This window comes from Salmo salar, chromosome ssa03, assembly GCF_905237065.1.
Source record: "Salmo salar chromosome ssa03, Ssal_v3.1, whole genome shotgun sequence".
Classification (NCBI taxonomy): domain Eukaryota; kingdom Metazoa; phylum Chordata; class Actinopteri; order Salmoniformes; family Salmonidae; genus Salmo; species Salmo salar.
The window spans coordinates 43,266,710-43,291,519 of NC_059444.1; the positions used below are offsets into that span (position 1 = coordinate 43,266,710).

The window sequence follows — 24,810 nt, forward strand, 5'->3', positions numbered from 1 at the left end:
AAAATGCTATATATCTGCCTCACTCTCAGAGAAATAAGTCATTTTGAACAGTGAAATGTAAGAAATAATGGCATTTTTAATAAAGAACTGTACAAATGATGCATTTGTGACATCAATATAAAGATAACGTGGGGAAAAAATGTTCAATACAGTAATATGAGATCTGTATATAAGACTTTTACATTTGACATTTTAGTCATTTAGCAGATGCTCTTATCCCCCCTCTCTCTGTCTACCTCTCCCTCTCTTCCCCTCTCCCTCTCTTTCTTGGCGTAGCCTGGTCGGAATGCGGCAGTGGCCTCTTGCAGACGGCAGCATCCAGGGAACCTAAAAAGGGAAGGAGTCTCACTCTGGGTTCCTGGCAGCAGTAAGAAGTAGCAGGCAGGCAGGCAGCAGGCTAAATTAGGCTGTCTCATTGACTTCCACTCCCCAGAGCCCTGTAGGCAGCCCTAAGGAAGGAAGGCCGTACCAGAGGCCCTTATTGCCTGTTGCGCTACTGTGTCTCTGAGAGTCCCTGAAGAACCTCAGTCCCTGTGAAGGAGCTAAGTGTAGGTCAGTTGTATCTGGATAGAGGAGTGTTGTACTTTTGAAAGGGTGTTTTGGGATTTTCTTGGGATGCCGATTGATAACGGATGTTCACAGACCTGACTAGAGCAAGGTAAACATGGTTGATAAGATTTTGAATGTAGATTTGATTTGACTTGTTGGTTGAATATTAACTAGAAGTCCTGTTTGTTGACACAAATCTTGTAGCTATAGCACTTTTATAAAAATCTCTTTCTCTCTCTCTTTTTCTATCGCTCTCTCTGTCTCTCCATTGGCGGCAGGTGGGGATGTGCTGAGTGCTGCTCTCCTCTCAATATTGACTTCAGAAGGCCAGTCTGTCTCCTGTCTCTACCACTGTGACAGATTGACGGACTTGGCACTGAAGGTCTGATATACAAATGCACTCAGAATCCTTCTGAACAGGAACTTGGGGTAAGTGAAACCTTGTGCCAGTGCACCTGATACTGTAGGGGGGAGGGGGGTGTATGGTGACCTAAGCTCCCCTTCTGTTTCTGTGCCCCTAAACAGAACCACTACCACACCCAACTTCCTGTTTCGAATTGTTTCACTCCTTATCTGTAATGCTGCAAACTGGTCACATGTCAGAGTGACTTCCTCTTTTCACACACACACACTGACTGCTGTGAGGGAGAGAGACAGAGAGAGCGAGAGAGAGCGAGAGGGAGCAAGAGAGGGGGGAGAGAGGAAGAGGGGGGGGAAGTGAGGGGTGGGGGGGTGAAAGAAAAAAGAGAAATATGGAGGACGGCAGGGAGAAACAATTAAGCGTTACCATGTTTGGCAGCACATAATGTAAGCAAATGATGCAAATGAGATAAGGGCAGATTGCCATGGCAACCTGCTTGTCGGATCGGCCATGGTGTGATTCGGCCGCTCGCCAGGCAGAAGGCGCTGTTGGGAGAGAGGGAAAGAGAGAGAGGGGGAGGGAGGTGGAGTGAGAGAGTGAGAGAGTGAGACAGAGGGGGAGGGAGGGAGGTGGAGTGACAGCAATAGAAAGAGGGAGGAGGGAGAGAAAGAGAGATAGGAGGGAGAGAGAGAGAGAGCGGTGGGGTGAGAAACATAAAGAGAGGAAGTGGAGAGAGAGAAAAAACTATGGAGTTAGAAAGAGCAAGAGAGAAGAGAGATGGTGAGTTTAACCCACAATGCATTGTGGTACATTGTGACTCGGTTAAAGTGTTGTCACTCAGCCCCAGTGTCACGTCAGCGTTCTACAGACATACAGGTAAGAAGGCACAGACACAGGGGACTTAAGGGCCACCTCTCTTTAGGATGAGGATAACCTCATAGACCTAGAAATATATTGGATTTAAGCTATTATATTTACTTTGATTTGACTTTACTTTCATACTTTTCTTTATGTAAAACTATAATACATATTTGACAAATTAATTAACTGTTACACGCGACTTCCATACCATGCAGACAATACGATACACTTTAACTTTAACTTTTTGATTATATTGTGAACATTTTATAAAGATAACATTTATAAGTGCCTCGTTCAGTTGCGACTTCATGCAGAACTTGTTTTATTTTAATGTATTTTGTTTTAAAAACTTTTGTTTTAACTTTACTACTGCAATAGCTGTCAGCATCTCCACTCTTCCTTTTATGTGAGTGTTTATGAGTGTGAATGATTGAGGTTGAGATGGTGACATTTTGAAATTGTTTGCAACTATTTCTCTGCAACCTGCCTGAATCTAATAGCACACTGCACAGCCAACTGAAATATCTCTTTACACAGGGTGTTTCCATTCACTTTCATATAATCTCCCTAGATAAGGCCGAAGTTAAGAGATATGCTACTGCATACACAGTGTGGAGTCAGCTAGGGACACTATGCCCTCTGTTTCCTAAGTCTGTGACCGTTAGAATCGCACCTGCTTCTCCTATCTGCGTCAGAGTCGAGAGAGAGCCATAGAAAATGGCGCGCTGAGGGACAACTTTATCTTCATACACCAGCAAGGCAGTTATTGCTGTAAGATGAATGATATGCTTTTTTTATGTATTATTTGAGAATGTTTCTTAAATTCTTTGAGAATGTTTTTAAATGGTTTCCACTAGTTTAGCAATTGAAGTTTGCGTTATTATAATTGTTTTACTCCCAAGTTTGTCTTGTAGTTTGACTTCATCAGTCTCTTTACATTTACCATTGATTAACTTTGTTGACAAGCAAGCCAAATCACTCAAGACTCCATTCAAAAGGGGTGTTACCACACAGAACGAATGAGTAACTATTTTAGTCTCAGCAGTTATATCTCATCTCCATTCTGCTGTCTCATAACCTCACAACGACAAAATGTTGTGAAATGGCTGACGTTGAATGCTCTCTGAGCTTCCAGCCTGTCAGCGATGCTGCGTGCCATGCTATATATTTTTGGGTGATGCTCTGTAATGGTGTGTGTGTGTGTGTGTGTGTGTGTGTGTGTGTGTGTGTGTGTGTGTGTGTGTGTGTGTGTGTGTGTGTGTGTGTGTGTGTGTGTGTGTGTGTGTGTGTGATAAATGGGCCATCAGGGCTTATAAAGGGTCTGGGACATTTCAGCGAGTTCACATCAGCGAGCCAGTGTAATTTACAGAAGGCTGGGAAATAGCAGGACGCTGAGCAGAGCAGAGAGGGAGACACTTAACGTTTTCACCACAGGAGGAAGAGGGAGAGGGAGAGAGAGAAAGAAAAAAAGAAAGAGAGAGAGAAATAAATAAAGAAAAAGAGAACGAGAGAGAGAGAGAGAGAGAGATGTCATTAAATGTTTTGGCCTGCTGTCTCTCATACAGAAAGAGAGAAAGGGGAAAGAGAGGGAAAGGGAGAGACAGAGAGACAGAGAGTAGTTGTGGATAAGATGAAATTACATTAGATTTGAAAAATGCATAAATCAGTACTGCTTTTTCATCTAATTTCAAACAGCATTGTAAACATTGAAATTAGGGTATAACTTCAAGTTAAATACATTGACTTAACCTGATTAACATTTTGTTACATCAATCAAATTTCAACATAAGAACTATGTATTCGTTGAAACTGCGTAGAAAATGCCATGTAGAAACATAAACAATCTTTTTCATCCTTAACTTTTTCCACATTTTATTGTGTTACAGCCTGAATTGAAAATAGATTAAATGTAGATTTTGTGTAACTGGCCTACACACAATAACCCATAATGTCAAAGTGGAATTATGTTTTTTTATTTATTTTTTATTTACAAATGAATAAAAAATGTAAAGCTGAAATGTCTTGTCAACAAGTATTAAACCCCTTTCTTTTGACAAGCCTAAATAAGTTCAGTAATGCAATGTTGCATAACAAGTCACATAATAAGTTGCATGGACTCACTCTGTGTGCAATAGTAGTGTTTAACATAATTTTTTTATGACTACCTCATCTCTGTACCCCACACACACAATTATCTGTAAGGTCCGTCAGTCTAGCGGTGAATTTCAAACCCAGATTCAACCACAAAGACCAGGGAGGCTTTCCAATGCCTCACAAAGAAGGTCACCTACAGTATTGGTCGATTTTAAAACATTCATTGTATTTATACACAGTACCAGTTAAAGTTTGGACACACCTACTCATTCAAAGGATTTTCTTTGTTTTTACTATTTTCTACATTGTAGAATAATAGTGAAGACATCAAACTATGAAATAACACAAATGGAATCATGTAGTAATCAAAAAAGTGTTAAACAAATCAAAATATATTTTATATTTGAGATTCTTCAAAGTAGCCACCCTTTGCCTTGATGACAGCTTTGCACACTCTTGGCTTTATCCACAATCTAAATGTGTTTATTCAACTTTCTTGTTGTTTTTCTGTTTCATGGAAACAGTATGAGAGTTTTAACTACATTCCAACTGTAGTCAATTGTTTTATGTATTTGCTTTTTCAAGTTTTGAATGTTGTATTGTAGTAACCCTCAAGCTTTTTTTCAGAACATAATTGAACCAGGACAATTCATCACAAGATAAAACACATAATACAAAGCCTGATTTCAGTCTTAACTAAATTTTGACCAAAAGTCTAGTTACTATATTTTGCCTTTGTAGGGCAGCATAGTCTACACACGTTTTATGCATGTCGTTTGTTGTTATTGTCAGCCACTAAAGGTGGTGTGCACTACAGTCAGAGGCTCCGTGTGTAACAACGCGAAGTGGGAGATCTCTAATCAATGCAAAATGGAATTAAAATTCCGTAATTACGTTAGCTAAATGAGAAGAAGGCTACAATGAGCAACCAACAGGCAGGCTGTTGTTTAAACTGAATAGGGTTGTTGTAACATTAGACAAGGACAGAGAGCACAGCAGAATAGCCTCAACTACCCTAGCTAGCTAGCATTGGCGGATGTGGTTGATTGAGACGCAGCCCATGCAACAAAAAAAAAAACATATCTCTAGCTTAAACAGACAGTTTTATATTGGAATGCTAATGCCATTTCCAAGGGGGTGCGGACATCGACTCTAGGGGTTTTAAATGTAGAGAAATATCCTCTGTGGTTATGACATAGAGAAGGGATTGAGGACTGAGAGAAAATGTCCACAATCAAAATAGTGAAATAGAGAGAGAGAGAGAAATGGAGTGAGTACAAAGTACTGGCGCGATGCATCAATCACCCTGCTCCTCCATTACAGGTCAAAGCATACTATTCCTCCAATCTGGGTCAGAGTGACCTGGCCTGCATTGACCAGTAGGCTTTCAACGGACCCATATGGGGCCCCAGTTTCTCATCTAGAACAGATAATCATATCAAAGCTAATTAAAAGCAGCCATTTTGACTCAAACGTGAATGGATCTGTTTCCATGTGTTGTGTGTGATTGGTTACCATGTGTGTGAGCAGTAATGGGGAAAACTGATGTCCATCAAAGTTAAAACTTTGTGCGGTTGGAACTACCCAGCACTAGCTCAGAGAACGCTCTCAAGTCTCACATTTCAGTCCGAAATTACAAACTTTTGGCACAGAGTCTGTGCTAGGAGCTAGTATACAGCCTTCTCTCACTCTTTGTTGAGAGAGAGAATTGAAAAAGGAAGCTAGATCAAGAGAAGAGAAGGAAATCAAGAACGAGGGAGAAAGAAAGAACAAGATAGTGCTTTGAAGTGTTTGCGGAGTTGAACCCAGTTAGTCCTCTAGCTGGGGCTGTCAGAGATTGTCACCCTGGGTTTAGGCCAAGCCGTGTAAATTAGAGGTGACTTATCACCAGCGCTGGTTAGACTGGCCTACAACGCTCTGCGCCGATCTGCTGCTAACAGACAAAGCTTATCACATCATCCAGGGAGAGAAAGGGAGAGCGAGGGATGAGTGGTAGGGGGACAGAGAAAGAGAGACGGAGAGATGGGGAGCAGAGTGAGTGAGGGGAGACAGGAGTCTCAGAGGAGGGGGACAGAGAGAAAGCGAGAGAGGGGGCTGAGAGAAGAGAGCGATAGCGTGCTGGGAAACCTGTAGTGCACAGGTGCACTGCGATTTAAATGAGTGACATTTCATTGAGATACTGTAGGTGATGAAATGATGGATGCTTGGTTCAACTGGATGCTTGGTTCAACTGTTTTCAGAACTAAGCATTTCACCATAGATGTTCAAGTGAAGCCTATGTAAAGGGAAGCCGTTTGCACCAGTCACGTGCAACATCTCCACTGACCTCACATACTCTCCATCCATGGGCATAAAATTAGCCTTGGACCCAACCCTGTGGCTGTGGCTTCCCTTCCTCTCTCCCTGGCCTCTCTCCCTGGCCTCTCTCCCTGCCTTGACCAGTAAACTATGCATTAGCTTTGGGTTGGTTGCTGGGAGCTGTGTGATGGTTTCTCATGGTTGTTAAAGTCATGCATTTGAGCTGATGGTTTCTCCAGGTCAGGCTTTCTCTCTCTCTTTCTCTCTCTTGTATTGTGCCCCTGGGCTGTGGCCTTTCTAGTTGGTATACTGTATCTGTGTGCTCTGTGTTGGTTTCTTTGGTTGGTAAAATATTGTATTATTAAATATTAAAGAATTAAACATCTCACTAAAAGCTTCAGTCATACAAAAGTTATACTTAAACCCGAACCGGTCCTCCAGTAGATTAGAAAGAATGGCTCACCCTTTGTTCAAAATTGCCGTTTTGCCTTTATCCAGATTACAAGTTCTCATTTTCAGTTAATTGAAAATTAATCCTTGTTCAAAGTATCACCTTTTCTAAAACAACCCACACAAAGCTGGTTACAATGTCAATGTCATCCTCCTGAAAAGCCAGAACAAATATTAAAACAAATTTGGAAAGCCATAGTCAATCAATTAACAATATAAAAATACTAAGAGCAAAAATATTCATCTTTAATTTACAATATATGGATATTATGAGATTAGAAAGGTTCAGAATTAATGTAATACATCACAGCACAGTTACAAATATATGGCATTTACAGAGTGTTCGGAAAGTATTCCGACCCTTTCAGTTTTTCCACATTTTGTTACGTTACAGCCTTATTTGAAAATGTATTAAATAAAAAAATGTCCTCATCAAAAACAGGATTGTGTCGAGGCACAGATCTGGGGAAGGATACAAAAAATGTCTGCAGCATTGAAGGTCCCCAAGAACACAGTGGCCTCCATCATTCTTAAGTGGAAGAAGTTTGGAACCACCAAGTCTCTTCCTAGAGCTGGCCTCCCGGCCAAACTGAGCAATCGGGGGAGAAGGGCGTTGGTCAGGGAGGTGACCAAGAACCCGATGGTCACGCTGACAGAGCTCCAGAGTTCCTCTGTGGAGGTGGGAGAAGATTTCATAAGGACAACCATCTCTGCAGCACTCCACCAATCAGGCCTTTATGATAGAGTGGCCAGCCACTCCTCAGTAAAAGGCAAATGACAGCCTGCTTGGAGTTTGCCAAAAGGCACCTAAAAGAGTCACAGACCATGAAAAACAAGATTTTCTGGTCTGATGACACCAAAATGAACTCTTTGGCCTGAATGCCAAGCGTCACGTCTGGAAGAAACCTGGCACCATCCCTTCGGTGAAGCATGGTGGTGGCAGCATCATGCTGTGGGAATGTTTTTCAGTGACAGGGACTTGGGAGACTAGTCAGTATCAAGGGAAAGAATGAATGGAACAAAGTACAGAGAGATCCTTGATGAAAACCTGCCCCAGAGCTCTCAGGACCTCAGACTGCGGCAAAGGTTCACCTTCCAACAGGACAACGAACCTAAGCAAGCACAAGGCCAAGAGACACAGGAGTGGCTTCGGGAAAAGTCTCTAAATGTCCTTGAGGGGTCCACCCAGAGCCCGGACTTGAACCCGATCAAACATATCTGGAGAGACCTGAAAATAGCTGTGCAGCGACGCTCCCCATTCAACCTGACAGAGCTTGAGAGGATGAGAGGATCTGCTGGGAAAATTGGAGAAACTACCCAAATACAGGTGTGCCAAGCTTGTAGCATCATACCCAAGAAGTCTCAAGGCTGTAATCGCTGACAAAGGTGCTTCTACAATGTACAGAGTAAAGTGTCTGAATACTTATGTAAATGTCATATTTCCATTTTTTTTTATTATACATTTTCTTTAAATTGTAAAAACCTGTTTTTGCATTGTCATTATGGGGTATTGTAAGTAGATTTATGAAGAAAAACATCTATTTAATCAATTTTAGAATGATGCTGTAAAGTAACAAAATGTAAAGTCAAGGGGTCTGAATACTTTCCGAATGCACTGTAAGAGAGAGTGGTCTACGGAGATATTTGGGATGGGCTACGGAGATAGGTGGTGTGGGATTAAAAGCTTATGATCTGTTATAGTTAGGACCGGAAACACCATATACCGGATATGTCTGAGAACCATGTAATGTGTAATATCAAACTATATTTCTGACATGTAATACTGTGTATAAAAGTTCAATGTGAATAATGTATATGTAACAAAATAGCTGTAAAAAAGAACAATAATGTAAAACCAAGTTACTTTTGTGCTCCGAAGAGATGGGCCAATGTTAATAAAAATGAAAAAATATAGCTACTAGCAGCAATGAATGGGGTTCACAGGATAACAAAGCAAGTACTCTATCATGTAGGACCTATCTTACTTTATGTGTAATCAGTGAAAGCATTAGCATGTTGATTTAAATCTCAGTTGGTACACTACACTTTATCGTTCCAAAATACTTTAAAACACTCTCACAGCTGTAATGAGCTGACTGTGCAAGCGGTGGGACTTCTGGTTTCTCATTTTACAGAATAAAATATAAACTTTTTACTACTTTCAGACTACATAATAGGGCAACAATAAATGAGTATACAGATATACTAATCATGGAAGAGGAAATGACGTGGCAAGTGGCACCGTGGTAGGCACAGTTTGTCCAATGAATTAATCGTAAAATTAAGGATTAGCTGATAACTGCCAAACAAACATTCTGGATAACATAGAGAACCTCAAACTCATTGGTATGCTCGAACAACAATCATACACATCAAAGCCACCAAGATCAATCTTTTCCTCAAGCAAAACTGAAGAAAAGGATCTGCCGATTAAACATCTGAATATAACAATAGAAGATTAGGTTTTTAAACAATGTTCGCAGAAGATAAGACATTGCTGGAAAGCATAAAGGAACAGCTGAAGAAGCTGGATCTTTTGCCTGGGCTATTGGAGGAGGTTGAGGCCCGCAAGTCAGGAATAGATTACAGCAATAAAATTAAGAAGAAATACGAGCTGAAAATAAATGATTGAAAAAAGAATACCACAATGGAAGCAGAATTACGTGATCTGACGTGCAGAAGAATGAAGAGTAATATTATCATAATGGGAGTAAAGGAGGATGAAAATGAAAACTATCTGGCAAATGAGGATAAAGTGGTTTTCATGAAACGTCATCTCAAGATGACAACCGAACAGGAAGATACAATCGATTTTTAGCAGCAAAGGGGAGAGAAATCTCCATCCAATTGTAGCTCGGCTAACTCACTACAAAATGAAGGTTGCCTTGCTACAACGGGGTAGGGATCTGAAGAACAATTTCCCCATGAAATACCCCACTTTCAAAAGGCTCCAAGCAGAGAAGCAGAATGTTTGTCTAGTGGTCAATAAGTTGTATGTGAACAACCAATTGTGCAAGGACTTGAAGGTTACAACGTGGCTGTGGGTGAACTACTGCTACTGCTGAGGTAGTCCCCGATACACAACATTGCAAAACACTACACATTACAATCCTATATTCGTAAAAAAAAATGTCATGCATGATGGACTCAACTTTTTTACTCATGCATATGGAACCTTGGACTATGTGGGCTTATAATTAGGTTTAGATTCATGGAAAGGCAAAAATGGGTGATGGTAGGCGGAGTCTTTTTTTCTTTAGAGCAGGGGTTCCCAAACTGTGGGGTGCGTGCGGTGATCCCCACCTCAAAAAATATACAAAAATAAAATAAAAAACAACTCAGTCCGGCTTTCAACTTACTCTTGAAATTTGTAATAGTAGAATGCACAAGTAGAATCCTCTTGTCATGTTAGTCATTGCATACCTTAAAGAGCTATTTATAACTTGTCCGAGATATCAAGATGAACTAGCCCATGTCAGCAAACGTTTTTTAGCTAGTTTTTTTAGCTCATATATTTTGTTGTAATGTCTGAGTCACTCAAATATCACATGCATACACATTAGACATGGCAAAATCCATAGAATTGATGAACATTTGCTTTAAAACTGCAACATTTTCTCTGTACCTCATTACAAAATGTGTAGAATTGCAGTAAATAAGTTTTAAAACTTTTCTCTCCACCAACAAGAGGGGTGTGAACAGTTTTTGTCATGAACAGTGCTTGTGTCCATAGAAATAGATGTGGCGCACAGGATGTTCCCCAATACTGGTTTAAAAGCTTATTTCTTGCAATTCTACACATTTTGTCATGCACAATATATAAACTGAACAGTGACGGACCCAAAATCAAACCTTGTGGAATGCCACATGGGTGACAAACTCTTGACTGATTAAATAGGTTCTAAACCAATATAGAACTGGACCGGAGAAGCCAACCCACCTCTCCAGTCTGTCCAGAAGGACATGATGGTCGACAGTGTCGAATGCAGCACAGAGAGTTGTTTGGCGTCTGTGTTGGCTGTGAGGTCATTTACCACTTTAACTAAGGCTGTGCAGGTCTGACAATCTTTCACCTTCTGTCTCGCCCCTCCCTATTTCTCTCTCTCCCCCTTTCTCTCACACCCTTGAAAATAACAGTGTTGATGTAATAGAGCCAGCAGTTCCTGGTTGTTGGTCTAGTGGGTGGAGCGAGCAGACAGAGAGAGAGTGAGCGAGAGAGAGCGAGCGAGCGAGAGCGAGCGAGAGTAGCCAGAAAGCTGCAGCAGAGAGTCTGTATGATTGGTGTTGCCGAATGCAGTCAGTGCTGCCTCCTCCTCCTCCACTCCTCCTCTCCAGCTGCTGCTACAGTGCAGTCGTCCAGCAAGTGGAGCTCTCCTCTGGCTGCAGTAGCCCGGAGCCCAGAGACACAGCACAGCCACCAACAGGAGCAGGGAAGGGGAGACACTAGCGCACAGAGCCAAGCCAGCAACACACACACACACACACACACACACACACACACACACACACACACACACACACACACAGAGGAAGGCACTCCTCCTCTCGCACCACACCGTTCTGCGCAGCGCCTTCACTCGTTCGCTTGTTCACTCACTCTCACTCACTCCTCCGCCAGATTTCTCCCTCGTTCCACTCTGCTCTGCCTGAGAATGGTCCAGCCGGTGCCTGGGGCTCTTCTGTCGTGGCCTGTCTGAACACACACAAACATACACATATTCAATAGACACACGGATGCGCGAGCACAAACCAAACAGCAATGTGAGAGGTAAGGGTTTCCGTTTTACCCTACTCTCCTTCTTTCTCTTTCTCCCTATCTCCCTCTGTGACGAGGCGACTGTCTTTACTTATAGCAGTAGGGTCCAGCCTGTTGTAAGGGAAAGATATGCTGGGGTTTGTTAGCTTTAGGTCTATGTGTGTGTTCGCTTTGCGGGGCACTAGGTTAACATCTGTTTGTTATGTCTTGTCTTACACACACACACACACACACACACACACACACACACACACACACACAGAAAATGCATACCAGACTAAATACAGAAGGTCACACAATAGCTTCTATAACTTCTTTCTGTGGCGAACGCTAGAAGCAGGAATGTGTGTGTGTGTGTGTAGAAGGCTGTGGTTACTCCGGGAAGCAGGAAAGTGGATCAGTAGTTGGGATACACAGGTTCTATTCCCTCTGTCTGACTCAACAACTCAACATGTTGGAAACCAACGGGCCAACCAGAGTGAGGCTTGGTTTACGACTAAACATAAAAAAGCTTGCCTATTTTCTCTAGCATTCCTTTTTCTCTCTCTTTTTTCCCCTTTACTTTCCTTCACTCAGTTTTTTTCACTTTCTCCTCCCAACTCTGAGCGTCAGCCTGGCGGTGGTGTGGTTTTTAGCATGCACTCTCAGCGTGTGTGTGCTGTGTAAGGTGAACTCCCCGCCTGCTGCATGTAAATGATGTGTGACATGTGTAGCTGCTGCTACCTTATATGGTGAGCGCTGTATTTCAGTACAGTAAAGCCTTGCCAAACATTCTGGGTCGCGGGAGGAGAGAGTGTGTGAGGGGGTGGCTATGTGTGTGTGTGTGTGTGTGTGTGTGTGTGTGTGTGTGTGTGTGTGTGTGTGTGTGTGTGTGTGTGTGTGTGTGTGTGTGTTTGCCTGCGTCTCTTTGTATGTGTCTCACAGAGAGGGAGTAACTGAGAGAGTGCGAGAAAAAGAGAGCGAGAGAGAGAGAGGAGGAAGAGAGCGAGCGACTCATTGAATGGAAGGTTTTTAGTTTGCCGCGCAGCACTGTTTATTTGGAGCAGCTAAGTAAGTGAATACGTACTTTGAACGGCTGAGAGAGATTCACCAATGTTGTCATTTAACGGGTTTTACGTGTGTGTTCAAGAGCAAAGTAACCCTGTTGTCTGCGTGTTATGATGAGAAGACATGTACTATAGCATTATGACTGGTTCTGCTGTGAAGGGAGACAGTTGCTGGTAGCTACTAGCTAGCACCATTGGGTCCTCCTTCTCTGGGTTTAGACTTTACAGTCCTGGCCTCTCCACTCTCTTTTCTTCTCTTCTCCTCCCTTCTGTTCTGTTCGTCTGATACTTTAAGATTATGGGCCCTGGCCTCTATTGTCTTCTACTCTCTTATCCTCCCTTCTCCTCTCCACTCAGTTCCCCATTGGTTTCCTCTTGGTGGTGTGTCTGTGGTTGAAGCACTCATGAGGAATTTTGTTGTTGTGAGTTAGATGGTTTGCAGTGGCCCATAGAGATGCACTGCTGATTACGTAGTGGGTTCTGCCTTTCCCTTATGGAATGCCTTTAATCTTTTTTTCATGTCCTTGATTTATACTGGAGATCATGCTGAGATTAAACATCTCTTTGACAAGGGAGAGTCATCCCAAGACAGCTGTATTTATTCAAATGTATTTATAAAGCCCTTTTTACATCAGCCGATGTCACAAAGTGCTGTACAGAAACCCTGCCTAAAACCCCAAACAGCAAGCAATGCAGATGTAGATGCACGGTAGCTAGGAAAAACTCCCTAGAAAGGCTAGAACCTAGGAAGAAACCTAGAGAGGAACCAGGCTCTGAGGGGTGGCCAGTCCTCTTCTGGCTGTGCCGGGTGGAGATTATATATTTGTATTGTATTGTGATGTTCAGTTCCTCGTGGAATCAATTGCTGACACATTGCTGTGTGTTTATGTGTGTGTCTCCATGATGTGTGTGTGCATTTGTGCGACCATGCATTTTTGCATGTGTTTGTGTGCCTGTGTGTATATTTCATAGGTTCAATCATGTGTGTGTTTGTGTGCCTGCACATGTGTGAGTGTCTCCCTGTATCACTCAATGATCTATGCTCTGACCTGAGGACAGGATGAGGTGCCTGAGAGGTTCCCGCTAACAGGTTAAGCCTTCGTAGGGCGTTTGGGTCTACAGGCATGTTACTACCGTGTTACGATTGAGTTTGAACTGCGTTATGCCCCATATTACACTAATATCACACTCCATAACATGCTGTCATGGCAACGGGGTAGCGGTTGATTCGATCACTGCTATATGGCACAGTCCAAACTTTAATGTTCGTTCAAGGGTTTGGCAAGTTGAATAGTCAAATACTTACTTGCAGCTTGCCTGGTTATCGGATTTCATTGTCTTAGTAGTATTATGTCTGGAATGTATGAAAAACATACTGTAGAAGAAATGACAGCAGTAGTACTCTGTTACTGCAAGGCTATACTGCAAAGCTACTAGTAGAATAATGAATGAAATATTTTTTTTTTTACATCTGTAAAAATCTCTGAAAGAGAAAAACATTTAAACTGAACATTTACTTCAGTTATCCATTCTCATTTTGACGCCAAACCCACCACCGGTGTGCGTGGCCAAAGAGCTCTATGTTCATGTCATCTGACCAAAGCACAGGTTCCAATCCAAGTGCCAATGCAGTTTAGCAAACCCCAATTTACATTTGTTGCTGACATGAAAATAGAGCTCTTTGGCCACACACACCAGTGGTGGGTTTGGCGTCAAAATGAGAATGCATGAATAGAAAAGGACCCCGTTCCTACTGTAAAATATGGTGGTGGATCTTTGATGTTATGGGGCCATTTTGCTTCCACTTGTCCTGGGGCCCTTGTTAAGGTCAACGGCATCATTAACTTTGCCCAGTACCAGGATATTTTTGCCAAAAACCTGTTTGCCTCTGCCAGGAGGCTGAAACTTGACTGCAAGTGGATCTTCCAGCAAGACAATAACTCCAAACACACATCAAAATCCACAAAGAAATGGTTCATTGGCTACAAATTCAATATTTTGCAATGGCCATCTCAGTCTCCGGACTTGAAACCCATTGAAAACCTGTGGTTTGAATTAAAAAAGGCTGTCAGTCCATAAGAGCAGATGAAGAATATCAAGGATCTGGAAGGATTCTGTATGGAGGAATAGTCTTAAGATCCCTTCCAATGTGTTCTCCAACTCATAAAACATTTTAGAAAAAAGGCTCAGTGCCATTATCCTTGCAAGGGGATGTATTGAAAGTTATTGAAAACAGGGGTGCCAATCATTTTGACTCCTACCTTTTTGACAAAAAACATCTCTCTGAGCAATTGTATTAGTATAAAATAATATTTTTTTGCATACAATATACAGTGCATTCGGAAAGTATTCAGATCCCTTGACTTTTTCCACATTTTGTTACATATTCTAAAATGGTTTAAATAGTTTTTTCCCCCTCATCAATCTACACACAATACCCCATAATGGCAAAGCAAAAACAGTTTTTTAGAAAATTTTGCTAATTTATAAAAAAACGAAAACAGAAATATTACATATGTTTTCAGACCCTTTACTCAGTACTTTGTTGAAGGACCTTTTGGCAGCGATTACAGCCTCAAGTCTTCTTGGGTATGATGATACAAGCTTAGCACACCAGTATTTGGGAAGTTTTTTAATTTTTTTATTTAACTAGGCAAGTCAGTTAAGAACAAATTCTTATTTACAATGACGGCCTAGTCTGAATTGAGCTTAACCCTGGTAGGAGGAGAAAAAAAGACCATTGTTTTATTACTAGGAACTGTAATGCATGAGGGAGAGAGAAGCAGAGCAGCAGTTCAAGCAGGGAGCTTGGGAGGGGCTGTGCGTTGTGCGTCTGAGTGACGAGGGGAGCAGAGAGGGGTAGAGAGATAGCAACCAAGTTGACTTACGCTGTTAGGCTAACTTATTGTTAGTTATTTATCATCTCATCTGATTACATGCTACCTGTCTTGACTGCATCAAACCGAGATAAGCTATAGCTAGCTAGCTAAGATTAGCTAGGCTAATTGAGACTACATAACTTTACCTGTGTGCTTTCTCCCTTTCCTACAATTGGACAACAACAAGATACACGCGCCACTCTCGTGAGTGGCCCTAGTACTGATCAGAGTACATCTTATATCCACCATACAGTTCAATGTAAATGCATTGGCCACAGGCAGAGCAATAACAGGTCTGTTATAGTATGTGCAGTTTAATCCCAGACTCTTTAACAGCCACTGAGACACTAATGTAAACGTGAGCCAATAGCCTTCTCATTAGACCATAAGAGAAGCCATTATCTCCATGTGTCTGTTCATGAGTTTAACACATCCGTGCACACACACACACACACACACACACACACACACACACACACACACAGTCATTCCGACGGTCACTCACATGGCCACACAGTAGGACATTCACGGCAGCTTAAACACACAACAGGGTACATGCGTGTGCGTGCGTGTGTCTGCGTGTGTGTGCGTGGTTAGTGACTGTGTATGTGGGCCACACAACAGATCTCATTGTCTTCTGATCCTCTGTTTGCTCTCATTGGAATGAATAGCCATTGTTTGTTGTGCGACGCTAACCAAAAACTCTCACTCTCTTGCTCACACACACACACACACACACACACACACACCACTTCGCCCCATGACAAACCAGGCATATGCTGCAAGAGGCAAGAAAAGAGGATCTGATACTGAGGATGGTTATTATGACGATTATTAGGAGTAGATCAAGTAATTGTGTGTGTTTTGTATAATACTCACTGATGATGATGATAAGGAGAATATGAAATGGGCTATGAGGAAGGTGTTAGACCTGTCCAGTATAAGACCCTGTGCTGTATTGCTGACCTAACCCAGTGAGCCCATAGGACCGTGTTTGGTCCCAGCCCTGTCCTTGGCCTGCGGTCATCTCTCTGGTCATAAAAGCTCTCAGTCAACATGGGAAGTGGCGTTGTCAAGGAAACAGTGCTTACTCTGGGATATATGGCTCATGGCTGTGTGTCACAGTGGTGTAGAGGCGGCCCTAGATAAAGTTGCAGTGTGAGTATAAGTGTGTGTGTGTGTGTGTTAACTTAGGTGTGTATGTGTAAGTCTGAGAATGTGTGTGTGTGAATGTATGCGAGTGAGTTTGTGTCAGTGAGTGTGTGTCAGGGTGAGCGACGGCGATATTGACTTCTGATATTTAAAGCACACCAAACAGCCATGGCTGCGTTATTGCGTTTCCTCCAATGCCTTTAACTCCAAAGGCCTATCTCAGCACATCATCGCCCTGACTCTGACTCTGTGCTAATACCACTTCTTTACTAAAGAACAGGCTGAGGGAAATATAGTGCTGCTGTGTCTTTTTATTTCTGTGAACTGTGCATACAGGCAGCTCTCAGGAAAGCTGAAACAAAGGTCCTCATTACATGCTAGTTTCGTTTTACTAGCACATGCTAATAGTTTGGCTAACATCTCAAATATTTCAGTTCTCTGCTGGCACTATGCATACTTTTTTCAGACATGCACTTTAATAATTTGTATACTCTATTTTTATGCTTTGGAGGGTGGAAGTATGCAGCTAGAAGCTCAGTTTGTGATTGTAGCACGATGTCAAGCAGGGCAAGGCTAATTATCTAGCTAGTATCCAGTTATTCCTCAGGAAGCCTTATCATAACTGTGAACCACACCCTTGGTTTTTGGTGACTGCGAGGCAGTGATAGTGGTTTAGTCACAATGGCGACTCCTAAGCCATCCTGCACAATTAGAACGTAGCCTCGAACGCTGTAGCTTTCCATGTTGTCAGGCTGTCCCCCTCTGAGTCAAAATAGTAGGCTACGCTACACAATGGTTGTCACCTCACCTCCATAGCTTATAGATTTTATAGATAAGGACCTTGTTTTGATTTAATTAGACATATTCTAACACTAAAACCTATTGGGTCCATACTTGCAAACATTAGAAAAAGTTTAAACTTTAAATAACTGTCCAGTGAAAATCTCACTTTTAAAGGTTAATATTCTGTTATGTTTTTGACCCATCATATCCTTTGTGGCCAAAGCATGAAAGAAAAAAACCGTCAAACCTCCACTTGTATCCAAAACAGATTGTTTCATTTTTTTTTGCTATTTCCTCATTGAGGATGAGCTGGCTAATCAGCGGTCTACTCGCATGAATATCTTTAATGACCGGTATATGCAAACACCATTCTGTTGTTGGGGTATGCATACACCATTCCAACAGAGAAAATCTGCTTTTTAATATACTTAATTGCCATTTTTTGGAAGGAAATATATTTCACTCATATTGTATGTCATATTTCATAGAAATTCGGAAACACTGGACAGTTACTTTAAACTTTTTTCAACATCCGCATCACCCGATTATTATCGTCAATGTAGTTGTTCGTAATAAAATGCTTTGTTGATTGCTAGGCATAAAAATACTATTATTGCTTGCTACATTTGAAACGAGGCCTCGTTATGGCCACAACCGGACTAGATTGTGAACGACTCTTGGCGGAATGCATTGCTTGACTGCCGTGGGGGTGATAAGTACAATGTTGTTCACGAACAGCAGCCCCCAAAACGATTTGTTCTTGAATTCGAGTTTGTTGAGCTGAGGCTGTGTATGTTTTGGTTCTACAAAGCTGTGTCCATCATAACATTCAATAATCAATTAGTTCATTCTTGCACTATGCGATTAATTATCAGTTCTAAACATGTATTTTTCTTCTCTATGCTCATGATCACTGTGCGCATATGACAGACAGAGGAAGAGGCGAGGGTGAGAGGATATAACCTGTTTTGGCATGGCCATTGTCATTGAGGGCTTCCATCATACAAAGATGTGTCCTCTATCTCTATGGCCTGCCCTGTCATTGGCTAGAATTGTCCCACCTGATCTCGCCTCTTCCCGCCTGCCTTCCATCTTTGAGGACATGTATTTCCATTGTTAATGCGGTCACTTGACTATCTTGTCAATATAACAGACAATCTTTGATATCTCCCAGCCCTACTCTCCATCTCTATTTCTCTCTATTTACTCCATCCTTCCACCAGTCTATGTGACCTTGCACCAAGTTCTGAGACCTTGGAGCGCGAGGGACTATTACCGTTAAGGATTCTGGGACAAAGCAGACCAGACAGTCATATTGAGGGCACAAAGATGGAGAAGTGTAAATGACTGTGTGTGTGTACGTGTGTTTTTCGTATAGATGTGTCCTTGTGTGTTGATGGGAGACAGTTGAAGGAAATAGACAGTAGTATAATTAAATGCAGGGAGTCATGAAGTAAGTGACACGAGAAGTCTGTGAATAAATATATCAATAGACGTAAAGGAGCACTGTCCAGGCATGATAGTGACTTAATGAGGCTTATTTATCTCATTGTCTCTCAATAATGTTGTATATGGAACAGTCAGCTACCTATCAAATGCTGTTTGGGTCAGTCAACATCTTGTTATTTAACGTGTCAAATAACACTATTTGATGCGTCAAATAAACTAATGGTCCAATCAGGACTTGAATATGACTGCATGTCACTTAATACTTTAACATTATTATTTTACGTAGTGATTACACTATCACTCGAATTTCATATGTAACAGTGATTCACTGGTACGTATGTTATGATGCAGGTAAAGTTTTGTCTTGTGTGCCTGTGCGGCAGACACACAAGCTCTCGGTCTACAGGTCAGAAAACAAGCTATAGCTAGCTGATGGATGCAAATAATATTCTCCCTCAAAAACAGAGAAAAAAACCATAATCCGTTTCAGTAGCTATCTAGTTAGTTAGCTAACTATCTAGCAAGGTGTCATCATCGGAATACCCCGAATTTATAAAGCAGTTTTCTTATTTGGTTGATGGTCAGACCCGGTCCGGTCAACCCACTAGCCAGAGTATGAAGCTAGCTACCTCCTATAGCTTGGGGCAACAGTTAGCTGGCTAGCTTGTTTAGTTCATTATCTATTATTTTCATGAACTAAAGTTTGGTTTCAATAAGAGAACAAGTGGCTATCTAATAGTCACATGGATTCCTAAATCATTGCTAAGAATATTGACAATGACTGCAGTTTCTGGTCATTGTTTTCAGGCTGGTTGCATTGGTGCTAGCTAGGTACCAAGCTAGCTAGCTAGTTACCCCAGAAGCTGCTAGTAACATTTTTTTTTACCTTTATTTAACTAGGCAAGTCAGTTAATAAGAACAAATTCTTATTTTACAAGATGGCCAAACCCTCCCCTAACCCGGACATCTGTACCAAAGATATTTGTGAGTGACTGTCATACTGCAACCGAAGTCAACGTAGTAGGGAGACAGCCTACCTCCAGTTTACAAACTGTCATCGATGTTGACAAAATGCTTGATGACATATAACTTGCAGGGGGGAATGGGGGTCATGACCCCTCCCAATTTTAGAGACTGGTCAATTTGACCCCTTCATAATATACCATGATGAATTTGATTGATAGGAAATTATTTGCGCACTTTCTCTATTTACACCCCTCCGCCACCTGTAATTATGCTTTTGGTTTGGCCCAGTTCTCAGAAGCTGTGGTTTGCGGAGGCTTGTAAGGAGAAAGGAGATGCACAATAACTCCTCTCTTTAACTCTCCTCTCTCATCTTTTTAACAAACCCTCAAATCTGCGAGTTAACTTGTAACAAATGAAATAGTACAGTCAAATTTAACATGGTCAATTCATAACCACTAATAAGAATTATATAGAAAATTATGTTTTTTCAAATGGAAAAGGTTTCTGTTGCGAAGTGACAGTGGGCGTCTTGCTTATGAGCGCTATTTCTCAAAATGAGATGTAATATGTTATATTTGGCTTTTTGGTAGTATTATAAACCTTAAAAGATCTAGTTTCTAGAATTAGAGAAGAGCTGTTTCTATGAACCTTAGGCAGTAGGCCTGCAAGCCTGTTTCTCTCCCCAGTCAGAGGCAGCCTGCCTGTTTCCCAGACTGACCATTGACCAACAGCAGCAACCTATCCTCCTTCTTTATCATCCTATTTGAAGGCCAACATTGTGGATGGAAAGCACTAATCATGTTCATGCAACCTAATAATCACCATCAGAACACATCCTGAACCAACTTTAGTTTGTATTTCTATTTGAAAATCTACAACAGAAATTGGCCCACCCTAGTCTTCATTGCAACATTGCACAGCAGTAAGCTGGTTTATTTCTCCTTTATGATTTTTTTCTTCTTGATTTCAATATGGAAGGGAAACCAGGTACTGGTGTTTGTATGTTCTTGAGGAGTAAAAGTTTGAATTATTAACTACAATTGAATAATTGTGTTGTTCTTATACCATATTGATTGTGTAACAATAGTAGCAGATCATGCATTTTGGAAAGGTGAGGGGGCATGGGGGGTCATAGGATGTTCCCCATGATGAAAGGGGGTCCATGACTGAAAAGGTTTAGGAAGCACTGATCTAGGTAAGGATTAGGCACAAATACAGATTGGCAACTCCATGCTTTAGCCTATTTATTTATTCAATTATGCTGGGCTACAGGTGCTAATGTGTATTGCTAAATAGCACAGCAGCCTGATGATATGGACCAATATGTTGTTAGGCTCATTTATGGAAAGGATAATTCTATTTTAGATGGTGTCAGCATAATGTTTATTTTCATTCATTTTGGAGTTGTAAAGTCATCAGAACTGACTTTCTCTACAAACAAATGACACGCCAAGCGTAGTAAATGGTACAAAAACGGGTTATGACATTTAAATTTAGTTAAAGCAGAGATATTGTGGTTACTTTCTGAACTGTTAGACCAACTTAGACCAGCAGTTTAAAGTAATACAGAAATTATTGGTATTTCAGTTGTGGTTGAAAAAGACTATAAAATAATAATAATTTCAAAAAATAGATATATTGTATGCTTAAAAAATTGAAAAAAAGATTTTTATTTTATGCTAATGGGATTGCTAAAAAAATTGATTTGTTTAGCAAGTATTGGAAACGTAAAGCTTAATAAAGAGCAGTGATTGGGCATTGGGAGGGATCTTAGACCAGATCCCTGATATCCTTAGTCTGCGCTTATGGACTGCCCTCTTCAATTCAAACCACAGGTTTTTAATGGGCTTCAAATTCAGCGCACACAACATTCTATAATATAACTGTGTTATTTGACGTGTGAAATTAAAAGCTTATTTGATGCGTCCAATAGTGTTATTTTAATTTTGACACATAAAGACCTGAACGGCCTTCTATAGCTACCTGCAGAGCTGACTGACTACCACAGCCCACGGAAACCATGGAAAGGACTGGAGAATCTGACACACATTATAGTCAGTAATTCATTAATTTGATTAGTAATCAAATTGAAAAGAGTAAATTGCTAATATAATTTATTGAAGTTTGGTTTCTAAGGTAAGGAATTTAGGGATTTATTTCTTTAGGTTTGTGTACCGGTGACTGCGGATGACTTGGTTGAGCTACTTTGTGTTCATTTCCTATTTGAAAATGTATCCACCTCACTAAACAGTATGCAATAAAAAAGCGTTAAAATTAGCTATGAGAAAGCAAAGCTTCAGAAATAAACACGTCTTAACATCAACACGCTCTGAAGCTCAAACTACATCCACCTCCATAATAAAACAACAGACAGATCAAACTTGGCCAAACAGACTTTTTCGATGGAATTAAGATGAAACATTGTGCAGCAGTTTTGAAACAGATTCAAAGTCAGATTAGAAAAGAATGTATATTTTCTTTGCTGTTTTGGGCTTTTCTCTTTCGAAGGTGTGTATTCCGTTCAGTGTCTTCCTGTCACGCCCTGATCTGTTTCACCGGTCTTTGTGCTTGTCTCCACCCCCCTCCATGTGTCACCCATCTTTCCCATTATCCCCTGTGTATCTATACCTGTGTTCTCTGTTTGTCTGTTGCCAGTTCGTTTTGTTTGTAGAACCTACCAGCGTTTTGTTTCCCTGCTCCTGTTCCTTGCTCCTGTTTTCTAGTTTCCCGGTTCTGACCGTTCTAGCTGCCCTGACCCTGCCTGTTGTCCTGTACCTTTGCCCCACTACTCTGGATTACCGACCTCTGCCTGGCCTGACCCTGAGCCCACCTGCTGTTCCGGTGTCTTACACCCTCTCTGGATTATTGACCCCTGCCTGCCTTGACCTGTCATTTGCCTGCCCCTGTTTAAAGAATAAACTTTTGTTTCTTCAACACTGTCTGCACCTGGGTCATACCTTAAAACGTGATACTTCTAAAGTGTGTGTGTGTTGTCTTTCGGTTCCAAAGTGTCTGTGTTGTTATCATTCAGTGTGTTTGGGTTCCAAAGGTCATAGTTGTCAACCGTATGTGCCATTTTTATTTGAGCCTGCATGAAGTCATCCAAGGTGAAGCCTTGTCAAGCAGTAGGGTGTTGTTTACTCAACCCCCTCATCTAGCTCTCTATCTTTCTCTCGCTGTCTCTCACTCTCTCTCTCTTCCCTTATCTCCCCCCCACTCCCACACACGCACTCTTTCTCTGGAACTATGATGCTCAGCTCTTTGTAAAAATACATCCATGTTGCCGGGTCATGGTGACCCATGGTGTCCTCCAGAGATGTGATACAGAATGTTGCAAAGTGGTTTTGTAGCGTTGCTGAATGTGCATATCGTTGCTGAACGTGCACATCATTGCTGAACGTGCACAACCTGTTCTAGGAAATTGAATTCTCTTGAGAGGGTGTAGCACTGGCCCTGCTCAGATAATGAGGGGAAACGACCCCTGTGACTCAAATCCCCCTGGGCACAGATGTCAGTTCAACGTCTAGTTTTGATTTACTTTTGGTTGAGTTGTAAACTAAGGTGAATTCAACGTGAAATCAACGAAAACTGTAATCATGCCATTGGATTTGGGTTAAAAGTTTGGAGAAAAAAAATAATAATTCCCTTACGTTTATTTCTGGCTCAATGTGCACTTTTTGCAAATCCAATCAGTTTTACATGTTGATTCAACATCATCACATAGATTTTTGATGTTGAAATTACATGGAAACAACCAGTTTTAGCCCAGTGGGATGTATCAAATTCCCATGGCAAACACAATAGTTTCATTATAAACAAACACTTTTCACTAGGGCTGTCCCTGACTAAAATACATTTTAAAAGGTGTATTTTTCCATATATAGACACACCCTATGTGTTTTAATAAAATCAACTATATGCTTGTCTGATGCTGTTTGATGAAATAAGATACAAATGACTCAAGAGGGAGCAAGAGATCAAGATAACCAGAAGACCATCCTCCTCCCGTTCCTGCTGTCTTTCGCAGATTCTGCCATTACTCTCCTGAAGTTGCTGGTAATAGGCTACATGAGGAGTCGGCAATCTTTCTCATGTGGAATGCCAATTTATATGACCATTTCTACCAATCTGTGTGCCAGTTATGGTTTTCATATGCACATTTTCGTGGAACAGTTTAATTTAATTTCTAATAACGGCTTCGTATCTCAAAATCATTGTCATGTGGTTAATCAAAATTCTATATAAATCTAAATGAAAATGATACAAACCTAAAAATTTACTTCTATTGCCATCTATGTAAAAATAGCCTACATAAATCCAACAGCCTGAGGGTAGAAAATATACTGATAAAAATTAATATCCTATAAATCACATTGGCTTATTCCATGTCTGCAACGAACTTGAAACATTGTATCAACTTTTGTGGGTCCAGCCCAAAGCTTGCTGTAGCAAACTTGCAACATTGTATAAAATATTCTGTGCCCTCAGAGTTTTCACCCCAGTGAGCTCTGGACAGACACACACAGCTGTAGGCTATTTTGCGCAATAGATAAGAGCCCATCAGGTATACCTATTTTATGACTTTCCACTGGATCAGATCGCGACATTTACCTCTTTCACCCCCCCTTTGTTTTTATACTGCTTCCACTCACTGTTTTTTACCTATGAATAGTTACTTTACAAATTACCTTGACTAACCTGTACCCCCGCACATTGACCCGGTACCGGTACCCCCTGTATATAGCCTCGTAATTGTTATGTAATTGTCTTGTGTTACTTTTTAATTAGATTTTTTGACTTTATTTTGTAAATATTTTCTTAACTCTATTTCTTGTTGGTTAAGGGCTTGTAAGTAAGCATTTCACGGTAAGGTCTACCTGTTGTATTCGGCGCAAGTGACAAATAAAATTGATTTGATATATGTTATCAGGTGCGCGTCCTTACTCAACATTGCGCGTCCTTACTCCAAACAAAAGACAATGACTAAATTGACAAAACACTTAAATGGATTGAAATTAACCAAAAATCGTTTCTTACAAGTGTAGCATAGGTTGTGCGCTCTGCAAACTACGTGTCCACTCTGACAATGAGAACGGTAAAATACTGTAATAATAATATAATGCATTAACAGAAATGACCATGACCAAACAAACATTGTGCATTAGA

The 24,810-nt window shown here is 41.1% G+C and overlaps 1 protein-coding gene across 21 annotated transcripts in view; it reads left to right on the forward strand.

Moving 5' to 3' along the window:
• Positions 1-423: 423 nt before the first annotated feature.
• mbnl1 (muscleblind-like splicing regulator 1) overlaps positions 424-24,810 on the forward strand; it is a 93,503-nt gene continuing 69,116 nt past the window's right edge. For 4 of the 21 annotated variants that reach the window (XM_045714873.1, XM_045714874.1, XM_045714878.1 and 1 more), the window contains exon 1: positions 10,881-11,381. The gene's annotated coding sequence lies outside the window, so the exon portion shown is untranslated. Of the gene's footprint in view, positions 659-827; positions 979-1,512; positions 1,787-10,872; positions 11,382-12,229; positions 12,420-24,810 lie in introns of those variants that run through there. The other 17 variants (XM_014192079.2, XM_014192085.2, XM_014192078.2 and 14 more) reach the window with 12 other exon arrangements.